A 27,548-nucleotide genomic window follows, 5' to 3' on the forward strand; every position below is an offset into this window, starting at 1 on the left:
ACCAAACATGACAAAAATGATACAGTATCCGAGAAGGAAGAACTAAGCTATTACTTGCGGTTTTAGATTGTTCAAAAATTATTCTTGGGAACATAAATTGATCACATATATCGAACACAAATCCCTGATATTCTTGAAAGATTATAATCTTTTACATGCGAGGTTAATCCTCTGAGCATTGCTCCTACAACTATTCAATTACGAAATCTGTTACATTAAAGGTACAAAATCTATGTGCCCGATGTTTTACCTAGCTTTCCAGAAAATTCAACAATTTTTTCTAAATTCATTAAACTATACCAATAAGAAAACCACACATACAACAATTTTTAGTAGATTGGTTGATTACTTTTCTGAAATAGAGAAAGCAAAGTTTGTTTTATCCGACCGTGGGCGACAATTCATTTCAAAATTATGGAAGGAAAGTGTCGAACGGAATGGTGTGTTAATGATTCACATTTCGGTTTACGATCCAGTGAATCCCTGCTGAATCCTATACACCTGTATTATGCAGACTATGCAGAATCTATTGTCACCAGAATCATCAGGGATGGGGCAGTACCTGATTTCGAGACAATCATGAATTCGTTTGTGCACAAAACTGCAAGGTTTACTCCAGAAATAATTTTGTTGGGGATTAAATTAAAAGTTTGGTAGAAGAAATTTTTTATTTTTCTCCCAAAAAAAGAACTTGAAAAAAAGAACTGTTAGGAAAAATAATGGGTACATGGGCACATGCCAGAATCAGAATGTATGACGACAATCTGACGATGGAATTATTCAATACAGGAGATCTTATCATAATGAAGACACACGAGAATTTGAGCGAACTAAATCACGAAATTTCCAAGTTTAAGTACATGAATAATGTCAATAGACGTTTTGAAGTTTTCTACCTTGCCTGTTTTTAGCAAATATTCACTTTATTGCATCTTGCACGACAGGCCAATGTCTGACTTTCAGTCCACTTTCCAGAGCAGTCTAGAAAGAAACAAAACAAAGACAGAGCAAATATAAGTTTGGTTTGCTGACATACAAAAACTAATAGAATTTTAAGCCATTTTGACTATTTTACGACCGTGACTGTCTCAAGAAATATGTAAAGGTTTTTTTAAATTACCGGTAGCGGTAATTTAAAAAACCTTTACAAAAAGTAATAGTTTACATCAGACAGTCGAAAACTGTGCTTACACCTGTTAGTATATTGTAAAATTATTCGATTAAAAAATGTGGAATAGAGCAGAACAGAAAGCAAGCATATAATATACAAGCCTCAGAATTAAAATCAGAAAGACTACTGCGTGCATTAATTATCTTCATTAGTAATGCCACATTATAGGGCACTATATGTGCTCGCTTTCGTTGTTGAATACTATTTTCCAAGCGGGAAACACTTACAGCGGAGATACAGTAATTTGAATCAGTGTTTCTATAGATGATTTATGAGTCAGAGACGTAATGCCCTGTATGCTCCTATAATTATGTATTAAATGGTCCAAAAGTGGAAGAAACGAAGTCCAGACTGCGATAAACACTGGAAAAGGGGGAAGGACATCTTTATTATATTCTGGACATAAATTAATTAGAAATATAAATCTATCAGGGAGCACCCCCTTAGAGATACAACATGTGAATACATAACTAAATATATGTGACAAATAATGTTGACTTTAGCTGATGTACCGTCTGACAGAGTTATGTTTGTAATTATTTTATATCCAAAACGCAATAAAGACTTCCTTTTCCTTTTGCTAGATTTCACCGCATTCTGCAGACGCATTTGATGCCTTGCCAACACTGTTGGTTCTAGATTTCCTTTTTTTACAATTTTGACGTATTTAATACATCATTCACACTGACACATTTGTCGATCTATGGATACACTGAATCAAATTGCTGTGTCTTTGATATAACTGTTTCTCACTGAACATAAGTGACAGTTGGTGTTAAAACCGAAAGCGGGCATGTATAGTGTCCTATAAAGTGGCCTGAAGATGACTGTTACTGCACTCAGTAAATTTTCTGGTTTTAATTCTGAAGCTTGCAGGTTATGTACTCGCTTTCTGATTGTATCTCCCGCTTTATAACCGAATGACTGTACAATACATTGACATCTGTGAGTATGATTTTAGGCTGTCCGTTGTGAAATAGAATTTTTTTGTATGTCATCAAACCAAACTTATATTTGCTGTATCTTGTTCTGCTTCTTTCTAGACAGCACTTGAAAGTGGCCTGCAAGGCTGAAATTGATGTGCAAGATGTAATAAAGTGAGCCGGCCGGAGTGGCCGAGCGGTTCTAGGCGCTACAGTCTGGAGCCGCCCGACCGCTACGGTCGCAGGTTCTAATCCTGCCTCGGGCATGGATGTGTGTGATGTCCTTAGGTTAGTTAGGTTTAAGTCGTTCTAAGTTCTAGGGGACTGATGACCTTAGATATTAAGTCCCATACTGCTCAGAGCCATTAATAAAGTGAATTGTCAAAAACAACCGAGGTGGGTAACTTCAAAACATCTTTTTGTAAATACAGGTTGAAGTACTGCACATGAGGAAAATCATTGACATGCACACTGATCAGCCAGAACATTATGACCACCTACCTAACAGCCAGCATGTCCATCTTTGGCACTGATAATGCCGGCGTTGGTAGGTTGTTCGAGGCAGGTGGCACCACACATGCACACACAAGACACATAATTCCCGTAAATTCCAGGGAAAATGTCGATGAACTCTGATGCCACTTTCAGTCACATCCCATATGTGTTTGATCGTGTCCAGATCTGACGAGCTAGGTCGGGGGGGGGGGGGGGACAGCACATCAACTAGAACTCGCCAGTGGGTCCCTCGAACCACTCAATCAGACTCCTGGCCCTGTGACATGGGGGATTATCTTGCTGAAAAATACCACTGCCGCCGGGAAACTAGATCGTCATGAATGGGTGTACGTGGTCTGCAACCAGTATACGATAATCCTTGGTCGTCATCTTGGTCGTCATGGTTCCTTTCACGAGCTCCACGGGACCCATGGACGCCTACGTGAATGTTTCCCAGAGCACAATGGAGCCGCCGCCAGCTTGTCTCCGACCTGCAGTACAGGTGCTCTGCCCAGCATTGAAGTCTGATGTCAGACCCGCCACAGTTCGCCACCTGTCCTGTTTTACCAGTCTGCCCAACATACGACGTCCGACGTCTGTGATGAGGGATGGCCGCCCAACCCCACGACGTTTGGACGTTGTTTCACCTTGGTCTCGCCACGTGTTGAAGACAGTCGCCACAGCACGCCTCCAACACCTGGCAAGTCGTGCAGTTTCCAAAATGCTCGTGCCGAGACTTCGGGCCATCACAATCTGCCCTCAGTCAGACTCAAATAGATCAGGCCCCTTCCGCGTTCTACACATGGACAGCATTTTGTGTATATTATAATTTGTTTTCACGGTTCAGATAATAAATATATTATTTCTACGAAAATGAAAGTAATCCTTAAAGGCGCAATTACGACGAAAGGAGGAAGCAATTTATTTAATAGGCTGCACAAAGTAATTATTGGCAGCCAAATAATTAATAATGTACCAAAGTGTTGTTCCTTCCGCTAATCTCTGAATTTTGCGATTAGCAGCCTTTTTTTACAAAGTTAAAAATAAATAAAGTTAAAAATAAATAAATTTACTGAAATTTCTTCAACAAACAGCCAAAGTTTGCCAGTAATAGCCACTTTTCTGCAGAATGGAAGATAACTTATTTGGTGACATTTCTTTAATGAACTTCCGAATGCTATGAGAAGCTGGAAATTTTGTGTGGTGTAAGCAAAATTCTGTTTAATAAAATGGTGTGCCTGTTTGTACCTTTCTACATTTTATGTACGATGTTGATAAACAGACTAATCATCTAAAAACAAGGAACATATCAACTGTAAACTTGAATATTTGCCACACGAATGTGTGGTGAAAATATATTGAATATTAATGAAACATAATGATATTCTGTGATCAGAATGAACATGAAATTCATTGATGTTGTGAACTTATGTAAATGTTATCTGTATATTGCAACACACGTACACTTTCTCATAACACAGGGTTGCATGTTGTTGCACGTTTCATTGACGCTGTCCTTAGCAGTATACATCACTGAAACTTGGAGCATCTGTAACACCTTTACGAGTACTATACGTCTATGATTTAACATTTCTGATACTTCATATCATGATTGTAAATATTCTAATATTATTGTGTCCTTAATTTTATGTGTTTCCATTTGGTTTATTTATGTCACTGAATGTTATTACGAGATTTACTTTTTTCTGTATGAAAGTGAAAAACATGCTACATAACCTCACTGGTTCACGCTGGGCAATCTTAAAACTGTTATCGTTGGGAGAAGAAGGTCTAGGGAAGTCCCTCGCCGCCAGTGGGATGACCGCGGCAATAGAAGAGGTGGAAGGGAACGAAATGAGCGCTCCAACAGGCCAGTTAATGGTCTGTGGCCAGCAACTGAAGTAGACACATTTGGATTGACTAATGAGGTTACATTTTCTCGAAATTGTGTTAAACAAACCTGGGTGGAAACGACATTTGTACCCTGCAACGTGGCATATTGTGGTATGTTCTAAATTATTTTTCCGTCGCCCAAGAGAAGATTTATACAACTGAGTGTATGAAGAAGCATGGTGGCGAAATACAGTCCAGCGTCGCCGCCACAACAACAAGTCATCTCTTCGACATCTACAGGTCAGTCATGTAAGAGTTAGAATCACTGTTTTTGTGGCTTTTGTTTACTAGGAGCACTCAGCTAAACTCTGTGCGTCAAGCATTCATCATCGACCTAAATTAGCCTCTATTTTAACAGTTAACTACATTAATTGCTACAATGTGTAGAATCTCGAGTGGAATTAATTTTCAAGTCCGAGAGATAATGCAGCCCACAAGTTCAGAAAGTGAAATAATTACATAAAATATTAGGTTACATTTCTTATTTTTGTATAAAGAGGTACAATAAAGTGTAGTTTAGGTGCTATACAAATCTGGTTCTGAAAAGTATTTTAAGAGTCTGTTGTAAGACATAACAGTTTAAGGGTGCCCATGTCCTAGACAATGTGTGGAGATGTAATTAATCACCTTATTTCAGGAGTGTGTGTGTGTGTGTGTGTGTGTGTGTGTGTGTGTGTGTGTGTGTGTGTGTGTGTGTGTGCGTGTGCGTGTGTGCGTGTGCGTGTGTGTGTGTGTGTGTGGTATGTGTAGAGTGGAATAGCGTCATTGACAACTATAGTAGTGTTAGGGTTTCCGTGATTTAGACATTTGTTTTGTGTTTTCGTGAAAGAATGTCTTGCTTGCGTCTTATATGTTTGTGCATAGCAAAGGCTTGGCTAAAATTGCCTAAGTTTTATAGCATAACAGATTCAGAATTCCCATATGTTGGGCATTGTCTTGGTCATCCGGCAATTAACTCTCATTAATGAACGTAGTGGTTGCTTAACTTGTCAGCAACTACACGCTGATGAGGTACAGTTTATTACGTTACTCATGAATACCCGTAAGCAAACTAATGGTGGTAACAAAGGACTGATGATGCTTGTGTGTTCTCGCCTGATTCCATTTTCGTTATACAGTCTGAACGTAAGGAAAGTACCTACTTCGGTTCATTTTTGAATTTTTGAAGTTATTAATATTTGCTATGAAATTATTTGTCCGATTTGGGCTGGCGACCGTTTGTAATTTCTTCTCGAAGGAACCTTCGTTCGTATCTCGTTAATGATTTAGTATCTCTTTTTAATACACTGCTGTGCCAGAAAACAATATATACAGTTCGATTACCTTAATTCTTAAGTTTCAATAGCAGTGAGTGTTACATAGTGTTATAGTAACGTAAGTCACAGTGCATTAGAACACTTAGGTTAATGTTATAGTCCCCTGCCACTATTTTTACACCCCTTCCATTACCAGACTGAAAATTCCTAGACGTCGCATGATGTACCAACTGATCCCTTTTTTAGTCAGATTTAAGTAACACCATAAGACTTGTTTCTACCAGAGATATATTTGATACGAGTTTTGGTAGCCACTTTCTTGAAGTGGTCCCCAGGCTATAAACGGAAGAAAGATTACTGTTACGTGTATCCTTCTTCTTGACCAGTCTCGTCAGCTTGGCTCTGAAAAGCATCCAAACCACTCCTCCTGGACACAAATGTGAAACAGATTCCAATAAATGATAACCAATAGGATTACATGACGGTAGTTTGAGAATTAATGAAGAGAGCATTAAGCAAACATCAACAAATCCTTCTGCATCTCCATGTGGAGTAAATTTCCATGATTAGAAGTTCTCGTTGCCACTTCCACACGTATATAATAAGGACCGTAGCATTCAATATATACATACATGTCACTGATAACTGGATAAAGCCCTCCTCTAAAATCCTCCATCCCTTACAGCTGTTAGAGACACGCTTCCACATTGCTCCATCCTGTTATCTGCTGCCATGTGACACTTGCAGCTCAGCCCTCGTCTCGATTTTTTCTGATCTCTTAAGATTCAAAAACATAACGCACCTCATTCGGTTTTGTAATGGAAAAATTATAGCGTTAGATGTTCCCCAAAAGAAATCTGTAAACAGAGTAAAATTTTGTTGCATTTTAAATGTAAATGGTATTCAGATGCGGTAAAAAGGAAATTTTCCTATTATATAAAAGGACTTAGTTTCGATTAAGGATGAATACCATATTTACGGTCATATATTTTTTAACTTAATTTATTTTCTTAAGAGTCATGTATTAGTCTGCTAGGCAAATTCAACGCTTGTGTAAAAACGTTTAGTAGATAAAAGAAACTAATTGGAATTCGTCTGGCACTTATACCAATACATGTTCTAACAATTTGCATAAAAGCGTGAATTCCATTTTTGAACGCAGTTTGCATCACCAACTAATCTAGTTAGTAAATACGACGAGCTTTGTTTACGTACTCTGACTGCACTACTCTGCGGCTGCCAATTTTACATTGCCGACAGAGCTTATCTGAGTTTATACGCAATTTGCATTTTGTCAGAACTGCGTGCGAGAGTCTCTAGGCGCCTGGGTAGAAGACCAGAAGTCGGATTCTCAGAGTGATAAGTTTTTTAAATGTCCAAAGCATAACCACAGCGGACAACCGCCGTCTATTTTCTATGACACATCTGGACGAGGTAGTGAGTGACTCAGTGATTCATAGCCGTTTTTTTGAAACTTCATTTCTGAAGGTGCAGAAGTTCACGATGCAAAGACTGACAGAAGAAGCTACGATTACGTACACAAACAGTAGTTCCTATCAGCAACAACTGATATTTTGGGGTTTTTGGATAAAATTTGCTATATATGGTTACACAATAAACTTCATTATCCATCTAGATAACATATATCTATAATGTTATGACGGTTTCAGAGCCCTGGAACCATCTTCAGATCTTTACAAATAAGAAAGATAAAATAACTAACCATCATATAACTTAAGATACACAACACTGCTACCAAACCATAACTAAAACTTCTTGTACCAGAAATCAGCCGAGTATTTTGGCTATAAGAGTAAGACACCAATTTCTATAAGCCATATGCAGGCGACGCTGTGGAATAAGCTACAGTGGAGCATCATTCACGTAATTAAGCTTAATCAAAGGCAATGTGGCTTTAGCAAGAGCAGATCAATCGACGCCGCCGTAAATGATCCGGTTGCGAGAGTCGACAGGAGTTACACGACAGGTGCGCTGTAGTCTCAAGATAGATGTCGGCAGAGTGTTTGGTAATCTTAGGTGGCCTTCATTATTCGTGAGGTCTACATCTTGATGTTACTCATATCTTTTTTAAGTCCTTCAGAAGAGATTTCACTGCAGATTAGTGACACGAACATCATCTGATATGACACTCAAATTATAGATAATCTAAGGATGCCCTCTCTGGGAACTTCATGCAGTCCCGGCTTCTGGGGTGTAATGATTTGGTAGCAAAGAATGACGTTCTTATATTTTCGGACGATATCCTCATAGTAGTTAACTGAAGCTCAAGTGTAACAAATTTATATCCAAGATTCAGCTGTGGTGTGAACCCAACAAATTGAGGGTTACTGCTAAGAGCATTGTTTACTTTTTTGCTGAAGGAAAAAGTGTCGAAAACGATCTCAATGAAAATCAGTGTGTGTCGAATCTTGTTCAGTGAACGCACAAGGTGTCTTCCATCCTTCTCTGTTTATTCCTTTTCTATATTAGTTTCTTTTCCCATAAATTTAATAATAGTTATGTAGAACTATGTAGTGTTGAATCGTGTGCTGTACAATAACCGTTTATGGAAGAAAGAGGAAACAGTATTGATGATATAATAATAATAATCATTGTTAGACGCGCCCTGCAGTAGCTGATACACGTACGACGTACACGGGGATGCGGCGTACAGGACGCAGCCGGTGATCCTACACGAGAGTCTGACAAGCTGACGAGCGCTATTAATGCTTCGCACAACCTTGAGAGAGTGTACGAAGACAACCACGCGCTTCACAGTAGCTGCAGCTGGGGAACTCTCCCATCGCCACAAGTACGCGCACGCCGTTGTCAGTTTCTGTTATTTCGTACTGCACGATGTGATCTAGAATATCTTGCATTATAGCGTAGTATTCAGAATTGTCGCTGTTTAGTATTTACCCGTGGCCTCCATACTTCATAGAACTATGCTTTTATTAATTGGAAGCTGGAAATTGCTCCTCTTGAAAAATTAAGAACACGTTATTACAGCTTTTATTTTTTGCATCTCACTACCAAAATTAGTTTAAAAACGTGTTATTGTCTTATGATTCTTTAACATTTCAATGCAATGGCATTAATTTCTAAATGAAATAAACATTATTTCAGCACTGCTGCGCAATGTATGTGATAACTCTGCGGTGACTGGTTGACTGGCGTTAGCGCTTAGAGCAATTAAATACTCTGTGTTCGCCTACGCGCCCGGCTCTTCTTCTGCGGTAGTATGTAAGGCAAACAATCTCACGGAAATGTGTGGACCTAGTGCAGAGCAACAGAACAATTGCGGCTTACATAGACAGCCGAAAGAAGTCTAAAAACCTGTACGATATTGGAAATCGTGTCAACACCACGAGTGATTTCTTCTTCAAATACGAATATTCACATAAAGCAATTTCACGTGTTGTAGAGCCTTCTTGCCAGGAAAAGACATGCTACCTTCATATGCTCCGAATAGCTGCGAGAGGCACATGTCTGCTGCAGCCCCACACGCTAATATTCATGGCTGGTTCACCAGGTTGACGACAGCGTAGACTTACTGTAGATGTAATTCAGGTGCGCTAATCATATCGTCTTACAAACTGGACCTCATGGTTGCCTCGTGTTTCAACTGAATTACTAGACCGAGGTCATGCTTAGGAGCCAAGGCGTTTGCAGGAGGGATACTCAGTTAAGAAATCAGTACTTGAGACGCGTATCCCCTCTATGAATCCACATAAATGAATGGCAGGATTGTGCCGGTCTCCTTTCCTGTGGTTATATCAGTTATTTTATCCACAAAGACAGCTAGCACCTAGCTGATGGTGGCTTTTCTGATAGAAAGTACTCGGTGATACGTGTGAGCCCTTGTAAACACTTTTATTACGACTGTTTGACCACTAATAAAAATTGATCATCTCACGCTTCAACGGCAAAGGAAAATATAAACTCATTTTACTTCTCGAAATAAGACGATAAACAGATTGCGACAGGTTATCGAAGCTGACATCCTGTGCGTTCACTGAACAAGATTCGACGCGCACAGACCTTCATTGCGATCGTCGCATCAGTTCTCTTCTATGATGTATGTTATCTGTGTTCAATTTATTTGCGAGTATGGAGCAAATCATTTTTAATATGATATGAAATGGTAAGTGGTGTGTATGGAAATTTCCTCAGCCTTCGTTCCCAGCTAACACATGAATTATGTGTACATATCCGAACTATCACACGGGATACTGGCAAATGATAGCTCGGAAATGACTATCTATCCCCTCGATGCGACTAACCGTTACATACAGGTACGGTTCAGAACACCGCTCCACGACCGGGGAACAGCCAGTAACGCTATCGCAATGAGAGCTTTTAACACGCTAGAGCTCGTAAGAAATTACACGCTGTCACGAGATATAATTCGAAAATGAAAACAGCTGATGCAGCCGTGAAGTTCATCTACTTTCAGGCTACGAATTGATGATTTAAGTGCTTAATGTCCAGCTGTACAAGTGCGAGGCGTTTTTAATTTAGCATCATGCGAATTGCACCGTTAAAAAAAATTGGAGCCAACGTTGTCTCAGAACTTATTTGTGTGCTTGCACATACTGTGCCACATAACCAAAGTCCATGAAAAATAGTAACTCAACATCCACTCGAACGGATATTTCATTATAGCGGGATTGATACTGCAGCTCGCTTCCCACGCCCGGGTTCCCGCGTTCGATTCACGGCGGGGTCAGGGATTTTCTCTGCCTCGTGATGACTTGGTGTTGTGTGCTGTCCTTAGGTTAGTTAGGTTTAAGTAGTTCTAAGTTCTAGGGGACTGATGACCATAGATGTTAAGTCCCATAGTGCTCAGAGCCATTTTTGATACTGCAGCCTGTTTATAAACATATTGCCTATTGCATTCTGAGATGCACTGAGAGTAAACAATTTGAAAGAAATTTTAAAAACGGTGTTTCGTTGATACTGATTACTCACCACAATGGTAGAGAAACGGACATGGTAACTTGTTGATGTTTACTTATGTTTCGACCAGCGACGACTAAGAGAGGGAACTGTAAGAAAATAAGTTAAATAAGGTTGTTCAACTTTTCCCAACTTCTTATAATTATTCAAAGCAAATACGTTAGGAATATCTAAAAATAGTACTGAATTATATTTGTTTACAATATCGAGATGATAACTACATCTCTAAACGAAAAGAACTGCATGTCATGAATTTAGACAGAGACTCTCATCAAATTTAAACAAAATGTAAATAAAAGACCTAATAGTGGATATATACGCCAGGCACGATCGTCAGAACAAACATCGAGAGAAACACATTTTAATAATGAGTAAATAAATTGTCTAACGTAGATAGAATAGTGGCCAAGGAAAGACAGAATATAATGTATATCAAAACAGAAATTACGTTAGTTAAGGAACCATTCAGAATTATGTAAGTTACTGACAAATAACCAATCTGATACTAATAAAAATTGTCAAGAATGTCACCGCTCTAAATGGTGTGATTCACAGACTCATGGAAAATAATGAAGGAAATGTATTGAAAACAATGTAGATGAGTATCTGGAGCAGAACAACAAAACTATTCTAGATGGAGTGAAATCCAGTGATGAAGTAAGGCAGGAAATTACTGAGAATAGGAAGCCGCTTAAAATCTTTGGGAACCCCAACTGGTAGAAGATGTGTGTCAGCACTATCAGCGTAGGCGACCAGTTGTGCAGCGAGGTGTTTCACTGTGATTCGTCGATCACCTCGAGTGAGAGTGTCTGCACGTTTCAACATTGCAGGAGTCGCAGCTGTGTGCTGCTGGCCTGCACGCTGTAGATCGGACAGGTTTGTGCCACCTTGTTGCGATGATGGTGACTCACTGTGCTTTTGTTTGCTACTAAATCTCCGTAGACATTTTGTAATAGTGATCATTTCAGAAAGACGTAAATACTGAAACAGGCATTATGATTAAACTCGCTTTGCTCGTTGAGGATTAAATCCGGGTATTTCTTTTTGTTGGTGTATATTTCAAGTTCTTCTAAAATGTTAAGAAACAGTCCCTTATGAGCTCTGTGTTGGATTTCTAAGTTTTGTTCAATGTTCGTGACTGAGTGCTTTAAAGCAGCCATATGCGCCCCAAACGCTGTTTTGTTTTGAGAGTAGGTGTGCTCCCACAATCTAGTTTCAAAGTTCCTACCACTCTGCCCTATGTGTTGCTTACAGCAGTAATCACAATTGATCTTATATACACCTGAATCCTGAAAACTGAAGCACCGGCACAAAATATGTGATAGTAGGAATAAAACTCAGGATTGAGGTCTATATAAGATCAACTGTGATGACTGCTGTAGACAATACATATGGCAGACTGGTAGGAACTTTGAAACTAGATTCAGGGAGCACACCTACTCTCAAAACAAAACAGCGTTTGGGGCGCATATGGCTGCTTTAAAGCACTCAGTCACGAACATTGAACAAAACTTAGAAATCCAACATAGAGCTCATAAGGAACGGTTTCTTAACATTTTAGAAGAACTTGAAATATACACCCACAAAAAGAAATGCCCGGATTTAATCCTCAACGAGCAAAGCGAGTTTAATCATAATGCCTATTTTAGTATTTACGACGACTTAACTGAAATGATCGCTGTTGCGTAGTATAGAAGTTCAAGCCGAAGGATGAGAGATGTTGCGCGGGGAAACAGCTGGAAGATGCAGACAACGCGTAGCGTCTTTGACGGGGCCCTCCTGCGCGGCCCTCTTACCCACGGCGATGGACATCAGACGACTGAACGGCGCGTGGCACAACACCAAAATACTGGGAACCACGGATGCAGACCATGGAGGAAAACAAGTCTACACCAGCGCCATGGATATAGAAATCGCCCTTTGTTTACGATCGTACAAAAACGATAATTTTATTACGTATTTTAATTTTGACAGAATTTAACCTTGACAGCTATAGATCTTAACTAAGTATTTTTAGAGATAAAAGCAAATTAGAAAAACCTGCTTAATACAGTATGTGCATATGTAATGTAACAAATGTACCAGACGCCACCTGTCGGCAAGAGTTTTATAGTTAATATAAATGACGTGCATTCTGCCAACCAATTTAATGTGACGCAGCATGTGAAGGTTCCTGAGTGTGGACGGGTTACTCCTGTAACCGAAAATGCAGGTACGTTCTGGTACATTTGATGTTGATCAGATAAGACGGAATAGGCTTGCATTTGTGAAATAGTAAATTAGTATCATTGTCATTTCAGATCTGAAGGTGGTTGTAGAGGAACCTAAACCGGTCATGTGAGTAAATATTTTGCAATCATGACGGATTATAAGTAATATCTTCACTCTCACATCTGTTGCGAACTCTTTGCTTTTCATTTTTTGAAAGGTGGTAGTTTGGGCAAAAACAAGGAAAAAGTCTAGTAATCATAGGCTCTTAACAAATAATGAGTACTTGTTCAGCAAAAGAGTTGCATTTCACAGCTATTAAGGGCTCGTTTACTGAACATTTCTTCCTTGTTGTGGTCCATATAACCACCATTCGAAATATGGAAACAAAGAGTTTGCAGAAAAAGAGATTTTCTTCACAGTTCTTAAGATACGCGTTTCAGAGCCCAAGTTTACTGGACGTTTTCTTCTTATTTCAGCCCGCGCTACCACTTCTCAGAATATACGACAATTTTTTGACACCCTTTATAAAGTAAATTAGTCATCTCTCTATGCTTCCTCTCCAAACTATCCAGAATTTGAAATATTCAATGTTACTTTACTGAAATGTTCCCATAAATTCACTGATCTTATGAAGGATCCTGATTTGTCTGTGTTCTTTCTTCAGCTGGTCTAGCATGACAAATATTTAATTGGAAACCTACACTGAGGTGAAAAGTCATGAGATACCTCCTAACATCGTATGGGATCCCTTTTGCCCTCAGCCGTGATGTCTCTATAGACGTCCATAGTTATAGAAGTGTTGCCGGTGCAAGATTTTGTGCACGAACTGACCTCTCGATTATGTCCCATAAATGTTCCATGGGATTAATGTCAGCCGATCTGGGTGGCCAAATCCTTCGCTCAAATAGTCGAGAACGTTCTTCAAACAAATCGCGAACTGCTGTGACTCGTGACATGGCGCATTGTAATTCATAAAAATTCCATCGTTGTTTGGAAACATGAAGTCCAAGAAGAGCATTAAATGGTCTCCAGGTAGCCGAACAGAACCATTTCCAGTTAATGATCAGGTCAGTTAGACTAGAGGACACAGTCCATTCCATGTAAACACACCCGAAATTGATCTTGAACCACCACCAGTTTGCACAGTGCCTTGTTGACAACTTGGGTCCATGGTATCGTGAGGTCTAGGCCACACTGTAACCATGCCATCAGCTCCTACCAACTGAAACGGGGTCTCGGCTGACTAGGCCACAGTTGTCCAGTTGTCTAGGGTCCAGCCGATATGGTCACGAGGCCAGGTGAGGCGCTGCAGGCGATGTCGTGCTGTTAGGAAAGGCACTCACGTCGGTCACCTGCTGCCACAGCTCATTAACGCCAGATTTCGCCCCACTGACCTAACGGATACGTTCGTCGAACGTTACACATTGATTTCTGTGATTATGTCACAGTGTCGCTTGTCTGTTAGTACTGCCAACTCTACGCAAACGCCATTGCTCTCGGTTGTTAAGTGAAGGTAGTCGGTCACTGCGTTGTCTGTGGTGAGAGGTAATGACTGAAATCTGATATTCTCGGCAGACTCCTGACACTGTTGATCTCGAAATATTAAATTCCCTAACGATTTCCGAAATGGAATGTCCCATGCATCTAGCTCTATCTACCATACTGCGTTCAAAATCTGTTAATTCTCGGCGTGCTGCCATAATCACGTGGAAACCGTTTCACATGGAAAACTGAGTACAAATGATAGCTCTGCCGATACCCTGCCCTTTTAATACCTTGTGTACGCGATACTACGACCATGTGTATATGTGCACATCTCTGTCGCATGCGTTTGTCACCTCAGTATGAATTCGTTTCAATAGTTTCCGCTTTCAGAGTAATCTTGGTGACTGCGAAGAATGCAGAAGCTGAGCAGGCAGTGGCTCGCATACATCCAAAACATTATCTGTGCAGCACCGGCGGAGTCACTGGCTGCACTTTTGCTGTGCTAGGCTGCCGTGTCACCGTCTCACCCTCTGGCCACTCTGAGCAAGTATAGCACAGCAGGACAGCTGCAGCCTTTTAAACATAATAACATCCTGTGAGGTCACTGCGAAAAAAAACAGGCTCTCAGTACTATGGGACTTAACATCAGTCCCCTAGACTTAGAACTGCTTAAACCTAACCAACCTAAGGACATCACACTCATCCATGCCCGAGGCAGGATTCGAACCTGCGACCATAGCAGCAGCGCGGTTCCGGACTGAAGCGCCTGGAACTGCTCGGTCACAGCGGCCGGCCCGTGCAAAATGTTTAATTGTGAATATACGTGTCCCACTACGTATCTACATGCTGACCAGAATGACGTCAAAATGCAACGGAATATTATCGGAGAAGGGGGGAAACGTATGGCAGAAGAAAAAAAAATAGTATGAAAATTGATCAATAGATAGCACTGTATGGGTCAGAATGTACACGACGCATTGAAGTTGGTATAAACAGCCAGGGTACACGTCTTTGTCCGTGCGGTTCTAGGTGCTACAGTCTGGAACCGCGTGACCGCTACGGTCGCAGGTTCGAATCCTGCCTCGGGCATGGATGTGTGTGATGTCCTTAGGTTAGTTAGGTTTAAGTAGTTCTAAGTTCTAGGGGACTGATGACCACAGCAGTTAAGTCCCATAGTACTCAGAGCCATTTGTACACGGCTTTTCCTCCTTTCGCGTCTGCGACGTTCGCCATGACTGTCTCAATGAAGGATCGCGCTCTGCTTGTAAAGCTGTAATACAAGAATGATGACTGACTGCGCACGTCGCTCCGCAGAAGTTTCAAACACTGAAAGGTTTGAAAAAGGCGTTGGTCCGATGACTGCCGTGGGTCTGGAGAAAATGATTCGGAAATTCTAAAAGACGGGTTCTTTTTGTATTCAACCTGGTAGAGGGAGGAAACGAATTGATTCGACGTCAGTGGAAGCAGTGGCCACAGCAGTGCAGGAGGAGACGAGTGATGGTGTGCGAATGTGTAGTGTACGGAGAATGGCTCGAACATTGGACATACCAGTGAGCACAGTGCGTAAAATCTTACGAAACATTCTTCTTTGCTATTCATTCAAAATTGTCCATGTGCACGAGTTGCTTCCTGTTGACCTGCCAGCAACAGAGATCTTTGCTTTATAACTTCTCGCTCTCATGGAAGTGGACAGTGATTGGCCGTGGATGATTTTGTGGACAGACGAAGTCCACTTCCATCTGACAGGATATGTCAAAACACAGAACTGTCGAACCTGGGCAACGGAAAATCCACAAGCAAATGACCAGTACCACTTCATCTTGAAAAGGTCATTGTGTGGTGCGGGTTTACGGCATCATTTATCATAGGGCCATATTTTTTCGAAGAGACAGGTGCTCTGAGTGTCCTTTGCGAAACCACGTCATTCCAGCCCTCCAACAGCGTGGATGTATGGATGGGATCATTTTTAGGCAAGATGGCGCACCTCCGCACATTGTAAATCCTGTTAAGCAGCTGCTGAAGCGCCATTTCGGAAATGCTAGAATTATCAGACGACATTTCCCTACAGCCTGGCAGTCCCGATCACCTGATCTTAATCCGTGTGGCTTCTGGCTGTGGGGCTGTCTGTAAGATGCTGTGTTCAGTGTTCCGACTGCAAACGTCGCTGCATTGAAGGTACGCATGGCGCAACACATTCTGAACGTGACCCCGGGAACACTTCGATCAGTTGTGGAACATGCTGCTTCTCGATTTCAACTTGTTGCAAATAACGGTGGACAGCATACTGAACATGTTTTGCACCAGTCACACGGAAATTAATAATCCGATTTGATTGGATTGCTGCGTTTTATGCGGTTTTTGGTCTCAGGACAATTAAAAATCGATGTGATTGAGGCGTTTTATGCTGTTTTTGGCCTCAGGACAATTAAAAACCGATGTGAATGAATGCTTTTTATGCTGTTTTTGTCCTCAGGACAATTGAAAGCCGATTTCTCCCATCCTTGGATATGACCTTGCCGTGGTGGACGGGCTTACGTAACTAACAGTATCACACCTGTACACCCATGCACACTGAGTAGTACAGTTCGCTTAACGTCAAACGTACACTTTAGGCATTGTTGTATGATTTATTTGTCATTTGTAGTCGACCAATATTAAATTATGATGCTTACAGCGCCTTCTATTGCTACATTTTGTAACTATTTTTCTTCTGCCATACGCTTTCCCTCTTCTCCGATAATATTCCCCTGCAATTTGACGTCATTCTGACCAGTGGTGTTATTTCTACAGCGGTTTGGAAGTTTAACTTCACTTACAATCACCCTGTAAATATTGCAGCAACCAGGTGGTTATAATTAAAGTACAACTACTCTAGGATGTCCAGTGTGGGCTGTAATTATTATGCAGCAGTGAAACTTGATAGATAAGCTAATCCTTTTATGCGAAACCGATTTACGGTGGGTAAATAATTAGTTTTAATTGTAGCCACTAGGTGCAAATGCGGTGCTGTACACAGTGTGTATAACAGGATGACATCCACGCTGTCACTTGACAAGCCATAACGTGAGCGAAGAGAACAGCTATCGAGAGGAGAGACCGTGCGCTGTTAGTGAAACTTTTTGTATGAGCGGCAGCAGTTACTGAGAGAGCATCGCCGACCGAGAGGTCTGACGTGAGACGCGATGTTATTAAATGGTTTAGAAAAGATGATAACGAAATTCTGAAAAACGGGTGAACTTCGTGTGGCACCTGGAAGACGAAGGTTTCCTATCCCGGTGGAAATTATTGACGAGCTTGCTGTTGCTCTAACTGACCGTCCGCCACTTGCCCCGGCTAGCGCTAGTGCTTGTGCAGCGTCGCGAGGGTTGACCATCCAACGGTCGACAATACGGAAAGTTTTCAGTCATTCTTACTGGTACCTGTAGTTTACAATATACGAACGGTGCAGCAACTAAACCCCTATAATCTATGATCCGGATTTTCTATTAGACTCCCCGACACGGACAGAAGCTGAAGACGTGGGACTGGCCAATATTCTATGTAGTGACGATGCACATTTTCCACTACAGGGTGCAGTGCATACACAGAATTGCCGAATTTGGGGAACTGTTCAATCGTATATTGTGCACGAAGAGCTATTCCACTCGTCGTATGTGACTGTGTAGTGTGGATTCACACGCTTCTTTATTAAGGGCCCGTTCTTCTTTGGAAAGAATACACGCAGAGAGCCTGTCAGGTCTACCGTGAGATCTGCACGTTATCCCAACATCCTCGTCCAGCATGTGGTTTCGGTTTTGGAAGAGCTCGATTTTGTAGAAACCACTGTTTTCATGCAAGATGGGGCAACATCTAATGTTTTATAAACTCTGATTTTCGCTGCCCGTTGTTCTGTGGCTTTTTTCGTGTTTTCAGAAGCTGATTTCAGTTAACTTTATTGTCTGCTGTATACGTCGCACACACCTGTTTGAGAGCTAATATTTCTAATTTTTGGTTCAAATCGCTCTGAGCACTATGGGACTTAACATCTGTGGTCATCAGTCCCCTAGAACTTAGAACTACTTAAACCTAACTAACCTAAGGACATCACACACATCCATGCCCGAAGCAGGATTCGAACCTGCGACCGTAGCGTCGCGCGGTTCCGGACTGAGCGCCTAGAACCGCTAGACCACCGCGGCCGGCTTATAATTTTTAAACTAAAGATTTACTGTGGCCCAATGTTTAAGCTATACCTATTTTTTAATAGCATTTTATGTTAAACCTAATATGATTCAGGAAAAATGTTAAATATCATACACTGAGGTGACAAGTCAAGGTTTAAAAAGGTTTAAAAAAGCAGTGCATGGACAGAACTGTCATTTCTATTCAGGTGATTCATGTGAAAAAGTTTTCGGCGCGATTTCGGCCGCAAGACGGGAATCAACAGACTTTTAACGCAGAATGGTAGTTAGAGCTAAACACATGGGACATTCCATTTCGGAAATGTTTAGGGAATTCAGTATTCCGGGATCCACAGTATCAAGACTGTGCTGAAATTACAAAATTTCAGGTGTTACCTCTTACCACGGACAACGCAGTGGTCGGCGGATTTCACTTAACGAACGAGAGCAGCCGTGCTTGTGTAAATTTGTCGGTGGTAACAGACAAGCAACTCGGCGTGAAATAACCGCAGAAGTCAATGTGGGACGTAGGACGAACGAGCCCATTAAGAAGTGTGGCGAAATTTGGTGATAATGGGCTATGGCAGCAGGTGTCCGACGCGAGTGCCTCTGCTAACTGCACGACATCGTTTGCGGCCGCTCTCCTGGGTTCGTGACCGTATCGTTTGGACTCTAGACGACTGGAAAACCGTGGCCTGATCAAATGAATTTCGATTTCAGCTCGTAAGAGCTGAACGTAGCGTTCGAGTGTGGGGCAGATCCGACGAAGCGATGGAGCCAAGTTGTTATAAGGCACTGTGAAGGCTGGTGGGTGGCTCCATAATGATGTGCGCTATTTTTACGTGGAATGGATTGGGTCTCCTGGTCCAGCTGAACCGGTCTTTGACTGGAAACGGTTATGTTCCGCTACATGGAGACCATTTTCAACGATTTAATGACCTCATGTTCCCAAACAGCGATCCTCAATGTCATTGGGCCACAATTATTCGTGATCGGTTTCAAGAACATTCTGGACAGTTCGAGCGAATGATTTGGTCACTGAGATTGCCCAAAACGAATCCCGTCGAGTGTTTGCGGTATCTAATCGTTTGTGCATAAAATCCTGCACACGCAACACTCGTGAACGGATATCGAGCCAGCATTGCACAATATTTGTGGAGGGGAATTCCAACGATCTATTGACTCCATGCGACGCCGAACTGATGTCGGGAAAAAGGAGGTCCGACACCATATTAGGAGGTATCCCATGACTTGAGTCACTTCAGTGATTTCATGACTTTGTAACACGCCATTGTAAATAGTGGTTATGTTCAGCGACGCCTAGCGACCAAGATCCGTCAGCTGTTTTTGCTGCATCTGTAAGGGCAGTGTCCTAAAGGCGGCTCTATATTATGGGCAATGAGTGTTTACCATAATTTTATGTTTTTATACCCAGTGACAGGGTCAGGAATTTTCTCTGCCTCGTGATGACTGGGTGTTGTGTGATGTCCTTAGGTTAGTTAAGTTTAAGTAGTTCTAAGTTATAGGGGACTGATGACCATAGCTGTTGAGTCCCATAGTGCTCAGAGCCATTTGAACCATTTGAGCCATACGCAGTGACGTTGCCAAACATGGCTGTATATTTTATTTGCCTCTTTTGTTAACTTCAAGAGCACACGTAAATTTGTTACTTCCTCATAAGATACTACTTGTGATGGTGATAACTTATCATAATAATCTTTTCATGAATAAGCACATTTTTAGATGAACTTGAAGACGATCATTAGTATTGAAAACGGTCACTGAATAAAATAACTACCTGATACAGCAAGCGGTTATAATTTTTACATATTGCCGGACTTTGGACTGCCATTACCTTCACAGTGACCCTGTTCCTCATCGAACTCCACATGATAGTGATGTTTACAGCACAGTGCGTCGATCATCACTAGAGAAAGTAAACGAAATCGGTTGCCTTTCCTGTGCTCCAGTCGGGCTGCTGTGCAAGACTTGAAGTCACGTTGGTGGGGCCTCCAGTTAAATGTGTGATCACCGGAAGTCGCGGCGTCCACTCAGATAAGCGAGCAAGTGGACGAAGAGGCGCGTGCCGATTACACTCAGCGGTGGCGGCATATCGCTTCCTGTCGCTGCGTATCGCCAGTATGTCAACAAGTCCTCCTGGGACTGAATGGTTCTCGAGCGGAAACCGCGACCTCCCTCACAGCATTGCGCAACGAAGGTAATAGCTTAACGTCTTTGTCGTAACAGCTTACAAGCTGGACCATCGGACTGCATAAATGAAACGACACAACGAGCCAAGTGGCACCGAGGATAAGACGTTGTTCTCGTCTTTGGGAGGACGCCGGCTCAAATCCTCGTCCGTCCATAAAGGTTTAGGTTTTCTACAACTTCCCTTAGTCGTCTGAGTCTCTCACGCTGTGCAAGTGTGAGGCTGACTTCCCTCTAGATCCATGCTCACCCCAATCTCCAGTCACTTCGTCCTCCGTTCTCCCTTCAGAGTAGCAGCAAACAGGCATTCCCTGGATAGATATGTCTTCGGAGGATTCAACGGGACTTTGCTATCTTCAGTCATCTTAGGATTCCTACTTTATTGCAACGAAGCTATATTTGCATTGCTTCAAGAAATAGTGTTTCATAAAATTGATGATTACTGATGACTTTTCAGTGGTTACATATACTTAAAAAGTCTGAATCGATTTTAAAGTAAATCGTATAAGCAGTAAGTTTTAAATCACTTTGTACACACATGTAAGTGATTGTTAGAAACGTGATCCATATATCTCAACTGACTGGGAGCGAAATCCATCATCACACTCTGAGTGCAGTATCTGGTGCTTTCCGATAAGTTATTACAGCACATTACGTAGATATTACGATATGTGTCAGGTCCTGAGCTAGCGAAAGGAGAGGTATAATGTATTAAACAAACAAATGAATCAACTGTCTACGTACTTCCTTTACAGAATTCTGAAAGAACAGTCGTACCAACATGATTGGTCAGTCGTACTCTGTAAGAGCTTCTACATTAGCATCGGAAGTGCGGAATGCTATGTTTGTTTAGGAAGCATACAATGCTTTTCATTCTTTCCGCACAGTTTATATGCAATATTTTCTGATAAAAATATCGTAAGACTTTAATTTTTATTCGTATCGTGTCTTCTGCGATCTAAAACTTACGCTAAGTGAATTTCTGTGAATTCCCGTGATTATGCATACCTGCCACCCTGTCGCTACCTGTTATTTTTGGATACAGTAGTGTTTTTAATAATTTACTGACAACGTATATTTAAGATTAATGCTAAAACAGTTATGCTCTTTGGTTTTTATTCATTTCGTGTCTTTTGCGATCTAAACTTAACATGGTCCGATATCGAGCTGATTAGATGTCTGATGTCCTGAGGCAGACTGTCTCACAGTTCCTGAAAAGTCATCTCCTAATAACGTACAGAGTGACACCGCGGCATCTGGCGTTTCAGCTGGTCTCCCACAAGCTGCACCCAAAGGAAGTCGTGAGAGCAACCAGCCTCAGAACAGTCGACACGGGGAGTCTTGACTAGCTCAAGCTGAATGCGGACGAGCATTATATTGCTGGAAAAGTGAATCTGCTCGACCTTGTAGGAGAGGTTCCACATGGGGTTGAAGAATGTCATCAACATGTCGCTGTCCTGTTAAGACTCCTTTTACAACAAATGGGGTGGGGGGGAGGGAGGGCAGGCAATAGCCTACAGACTATTTCACCGGCTGTGCGGGCGGTGTGGTGCGCGGCAACATGGATGGAATTGTACCGTTCACCAGGCTGCCTCCACACTTGTGTGGTTATCGTCTGTCCCCAAAACGAATCGGAATTCATCACTAAACGCTATGTTTTGCCAATCTGTGGCAGTTCACGTTGTTATGGCTTGGCACCACCTTAGACGGAATCGCTGATGCCGCACTGTTCACGGCAGTACATGACAATGGCGGCTGGACTGCAAATTTGCACCCACAAGGCGTCTGGAAATCGTTTGTGAAACTTACTGCACCCGTACATCTCCCTATACTGTGGAGTGAGTCACTGCAGGACCCCTGATCGCTTGTCGCACGACCCTTCAAAATTTTCGCCTCATCGTCTTCCTGGTTGTTCCAGACGCGGTACTCCGTAATTAGGTGCCATCTCGCGTCCATTGCTCCCAATATCGTCTGACGGAATATTTTCAGCGATCGATCTGGCGAGCCACATGGCGTGTCAATCAGCCTGTGGTTTTCATGACGATGATGATGCCCCTCTCAAACTGGCTTAGCTGTGAGAAATGCCATCTACCAGGTCTACCTGGCATTCTGCGTCTACTAACGTCTGCCTCGAGTCGCGATGTGAACGTCGGTGTGTGACCCGTCCACCGTGAGACGTTTAAATAGAACCCACTGTCCGATTGCAGAGCCACTGCAAGGTCAGTGGGCATGCCCATTGGCAACAAACTTGGATCATTTGTGTTTCGGATCTCAATTTACTTATTTGCGAAGTTTCTCGTTTGTACCTTTCTTCCCTCTGTGTGCGCTGTTTTCAATATTCCTAAGAGTATATAAGCAAATGAGACTTTACGTTAGAATGTATCTAAGTTTAAAGAAAAAAGGAAATCCACTCAAAGACAGTAAAGGGAAAGCATAACTCTTGTCATTTTCTGCTGACACTATAGTAATTCCAATTTCTCTTGATTTAAAGAGTCACACTTACTGCCTTTTACTGCCGAAAAATGGCTCTAAGCACTATGGGACTTAACTGCTGTGGTCATGAGTCACCTAGAACTTAGAACTACTTAAACCTAACTAACCTAAGGACATCACACACATCCATGCCCGAGGCAGGATTCGAACCTGCGACCGTAGTGGTCGCGCGGTTCCAAACTGTAGCGCCTAGAACCGCTCGGCCACTTCGGACGGCTTTACTGCCGAAATACAAAAATTAAAGGCAGGTCAAAATGGCTATTGCTGGTTGATGTCCTGTTTGGTGGTGAATAACCGTGTATGTAGTTAGTATGAACACAAAGGAAATTATTCTGTATAAAGTTAATCGGCCTTCGTGAAAAGATACAACAAGATCGACTTTCAAGTGGCAAAAAACGATAGAGTGCTTATGGCACGCAATCGTCGCGTCAACAAGGAAGCTGCTCCTAACTGAAATTAAATGCCCGAAAATCATTTACTTCATACAAATGGAAAAAGTAGAACTGAGAGGTTGATCGTTTTACAAATTAAAACACAGTTTGAAATAAATTGTCCAATTATTATTGGTAAAAAGACTACAAATGAGACACTGGCATCTGTTTCGTGCCACTGCCAAGACAATAAAAGGAATAAGACAAAAACAGGAATGTTTTTACACAGATAAGGTAACTGCGCTCGTAGAACAAAGTTAACACAGTCAGCGCTCTATGAGATGAGTTTTCAAAGATACTCTGACTTTTTTACAAGTGTAGATATTCGCTGTTCATTTACCGCAGCTTCAGTTCACAAACACTTCATTAAAAGGCACAAGAGCCTATCTTCTTATTTTCACAAAAAATATGCGTTATACTGCCCCCTCGAATGATGAATGCAGTGTTCATTAATGCAATCTGGAGTTCAGTGATACACCAGAAGTGATTCACATTAATTGTTACGAAAGTTTTTGCAAGAAAACAGTAGATATTAGTTACTTGCATATTGTAACTGATTACATTATGTTCGTGGTTAAGGAATTATTTGACTAAACAGTGCGGGTTCATATTTAAACTTGAATTTGCTAAACATACATTATTGTTAGATTCTGTTGGTGGCATGTTAATCACCTCTTTAAATTAGTTGGAAATCTGATCAAATTTACTCTAGATAATTAGAGATCACAGCGTGTCGTTGTAGTCAGGATTACTTTATTGATGCTCAGGATCAGATTTAACATGTTTGCCCTCTCTCGCAATTCAGGCGAATTCCACAGGAAACCTGAGGTAAAACTGGGACAGGACCTTCAGATTTTACCACCTTTGTTGATTGCAAATAACTTGGATCAGGAGTGGATGCCACATAAATTTTGGAATTTATATAATGTATAATGAGTTTGAAGTTTTTAGAAATCAGTGTTAAAGTGTATGATTTTTCGGCAAAATTCGTGTGCTTCATACAGTACTAGTAAAAGTACGAATATTCTAGTGAATATAGTGTTCAATGAAGTTTAAAATTTGTCAGTCAGCATGAAGTGTACAGTTATGGTCAACATGTTTTGGCTGAAAACACATAACTAAATTCTTTGGAGTGTCTGCACTGATATTGTACACTGAGCTGGCAAAAGTCACGGGATACCTCCTATTGTTGTGTCGGACCTCTTTTTGCCCTGCATAGTACAGCAAATCGACCTGACATGGACTCAACAAGTCGTTGCAAGTCTCCTGCAGAAATGCTGAGCCATGCTGCATCTACAGCCGTCCATAACTGAGAAAGTGTTGCCGGTGCAGGATTTGGTGCACGAACTGACCTCTCAGTTAAGTCCCATAAATGTTCGATGCGATTCACGTCGAGCCATGTGGGTGGCCAATTCATTCTCTCGAATTTTCCAGAATTTTCTGCAAACCAATTGTGAACAACTGTGGCCCAGAGAAATGGCGCAATGTCATCCACAAAAATTCCATCGTTGTTTGGGAATGTGAAGTCCATGAGTGGCTGCAAATGGACTTCAAGTAGCCGAACATAACCATTTCCAATCAATGATCGGTTCAGCTGGACAAGAGGACAGAGTCCATTCCATGTAAACACAGTCCAACTGAAATCGGGACTCATCTCTCCAGACCACGGTTTCCCAGGCGATGTTGTCACGAGCCCGAGAGAGGCGCTGCAGGCGATGTCGTGCTGTTACAAAGGCGCTAGCGTAGGTCGTCTGCTGCCATAGCCCATGAACATCAAATTTCGTTTCTCTGTCCTAACGGATAAGTTCATCGTACGCCACACATTGATTTCTGCGGTTACTTCACGCACTGCTGCTTGTCTGTCACTAATGACAACTCTACGCAAAAGCCGCTGCTGTCGGTGATTAAGTCAATGCCGCCGGCCGCTGTGCAGTGCATGGTGAGAACCTGAAATCTGCAAAGCTGTGAATCTCGGAACATTGAACTCCCTAACGATTTCCGAAATGAAATGTCCCATGCGTCTTGCTCCTTGTACCATTCCGCGCACAAGCTCTGTTATTCCCGTTGTGCGGCCATAATCACGTCGGGAACCTTTCATACGAATCAGCTGAGTACAAATGATAGCTCCGCCAATGCAATACCCTTTATACCTTGCGTACGCGGTGCTACAACCATCTGTCAACCAGCAAATCGCTATCTTATTTCTGTCACTTAAGTGTATGAACTGAGGTAAAAAATGAATTCTGAGGCATTGGCTGCGTTAAAATGTATAGCGATTCGTCTGTTTACGAGAATTAAATGAACAAATACAATCCAGAAGAACGTCAAATAAGTCACTATCTCTCAGAATACATGCCCTATGAAAGTGTCGGACAGACATAAGGAAGCCCGGTTATTGGTTCACTAACTTCTACTAGAATTCCACAACTTGCCCTCTAGGTTAGAAAAATACGATTTTCTCCAAACAGGTGCGTCCAGCAACGCCACGTTATGGCATGGTAGCTTGTAGCTGGTGGCAGAAGCAACCATAGTAGTGCTGAATCTTGTGCAGAAAAGGTATATTACTCGAAAATGCTGTTATGCATATGGGATAGTAACACTCGAGATGGAAAATAATGTAATATATAATAATATATAAAAAATAGCTTCCGACAGTTTAGGAAATCGTAATCTGCCGATGAACAGGGTTAGAGATGCTCGAAGAAGAAAGACTCTAACGCCAAAACCTTTACACTAGCGAGTGATCGTATTTTGTCTAGACGCTTGGGAAATCACACTCATGACTGATCTTCAGAACAGAAGATAGGCAAGAAATCGGCAACAAATGCAATGAAAAAGAGGACATAGCTTCATTAGTGCTCTTCTGTGATTTGTTTGAAACATAAAGATATACAAGATATATTTTATGAGTTAATGAGCATCTTGCCAGAACATACATTACTCGCACAGTTCACTGTCTACCTCGCAGGAAATAACGTTGTTGAGAAAAACGTATCCTACTGTCCTCGTATTTGAGCAGACGAGTCTTCTGCGCTTTGGAGAACAACAAAATGCGTGCTAGAGTTTAATCCTCATGTTAACAGTTTGCCTGAATCGACTCACCAAAAAACTTAATTTTTGTGAGTTCTTTAGACGATTAGGAACAGACCCTTACAGTCGGATAAATAATGTCGGCTATGATTCGGAAACCAAAACTGTCAAGAAAGCTAAAAAAATACTGGCATTCATTCACAAGAACTCTGTTCCTTTTGAGAATTGTATCGTGCAAAACTTAAAATGTTAGCGCTAGCTACTAAAAGTGCTTGCAGTGGAAGCTCATTATTTTTAGATAATTTCTCTCTGTTAAACAGTTTTTCGTCATTCTTCCCCAGCTAGGGTATTCAAGATAATATTCTACATTTTTGAAAACTTTTGTAACAAATGCATTAGTTTTACACTGCTACGATCCTACAATATGGTTTAATGATGTGTTTCGGCGAATGGTCAAGAAATATCACAGGCCTACTGATGTTTCCGGAGATCGAATTCTAGTGGCAGTAGCAGTTTTGGACAAGTTGCAGAATTCGTGTGCTGAGCAGGTAAAAGTTGCGGAGTTCGGGTGATCCATGTATTTCGACCACATTGACAAGTATGATGTTTGTTCCCACTGTTATCACTGGTATGCACTTGCCAATAGCATTCAAGGTCGGCGGAAGTAAAAGCTGCGATAATGCTATTTCAGTAACCTACGGGTTGTCACGTGCTAAGACCGATGAAACAGTTAACGCCTCATTGTCATCCACGCAGTCAATGTCGCCGGAAGGAAAAGTTGCGATAGTGCTGTTTCAGTAACCTGCGAGTTGTCACGTGCTAATGACCGATGA

At 41.7% G+C, this 27,548-nt stretch overlaps 1 protein-coding gene across 4 annotated transcripts in view; it reads right to left on the reverse strand.

Annotated features, from left to right (window-relative positions):
* The window catches only part of LOC124546908 (proton-coupled folate transporter-like), a 516,873-nt gene that overhangs the window by 284,661 nt on the left and 204,664 nt on the right, over positions 1–27,548 (reverse strand). The window contains exon 1 of one of the 4 annotated variants that reach the window (XM_047125074.1): positions 10,710–10,782. The exons of the other annotated variants lie outside the window; for them this stretch is intronic. The gene's annotated coding sequence lies outside the window, so the exon portion shown is untranslated. Of the gene's footprint in view, positions 1–10,709; positions 10,783–27,548 lie in introns of those variants that run through there. 4 annotated transcript variants of the gene reach the window in all.

This window comes from Schistocerca americana, chromosome 1 (assembly GCF_021461395.2).
Source record: "Schistocerca americana isolate TAMUIC-IGC-003095 chromosome 1, iqSchAmer2.1, whole genome shotgun sequence".
Lineage (NCBI taxonomy): Eukaryota > Metazoa > Arthropoda > Insecta > Orthoptera > Acrididae > Schistocerca > Schistocerca americana.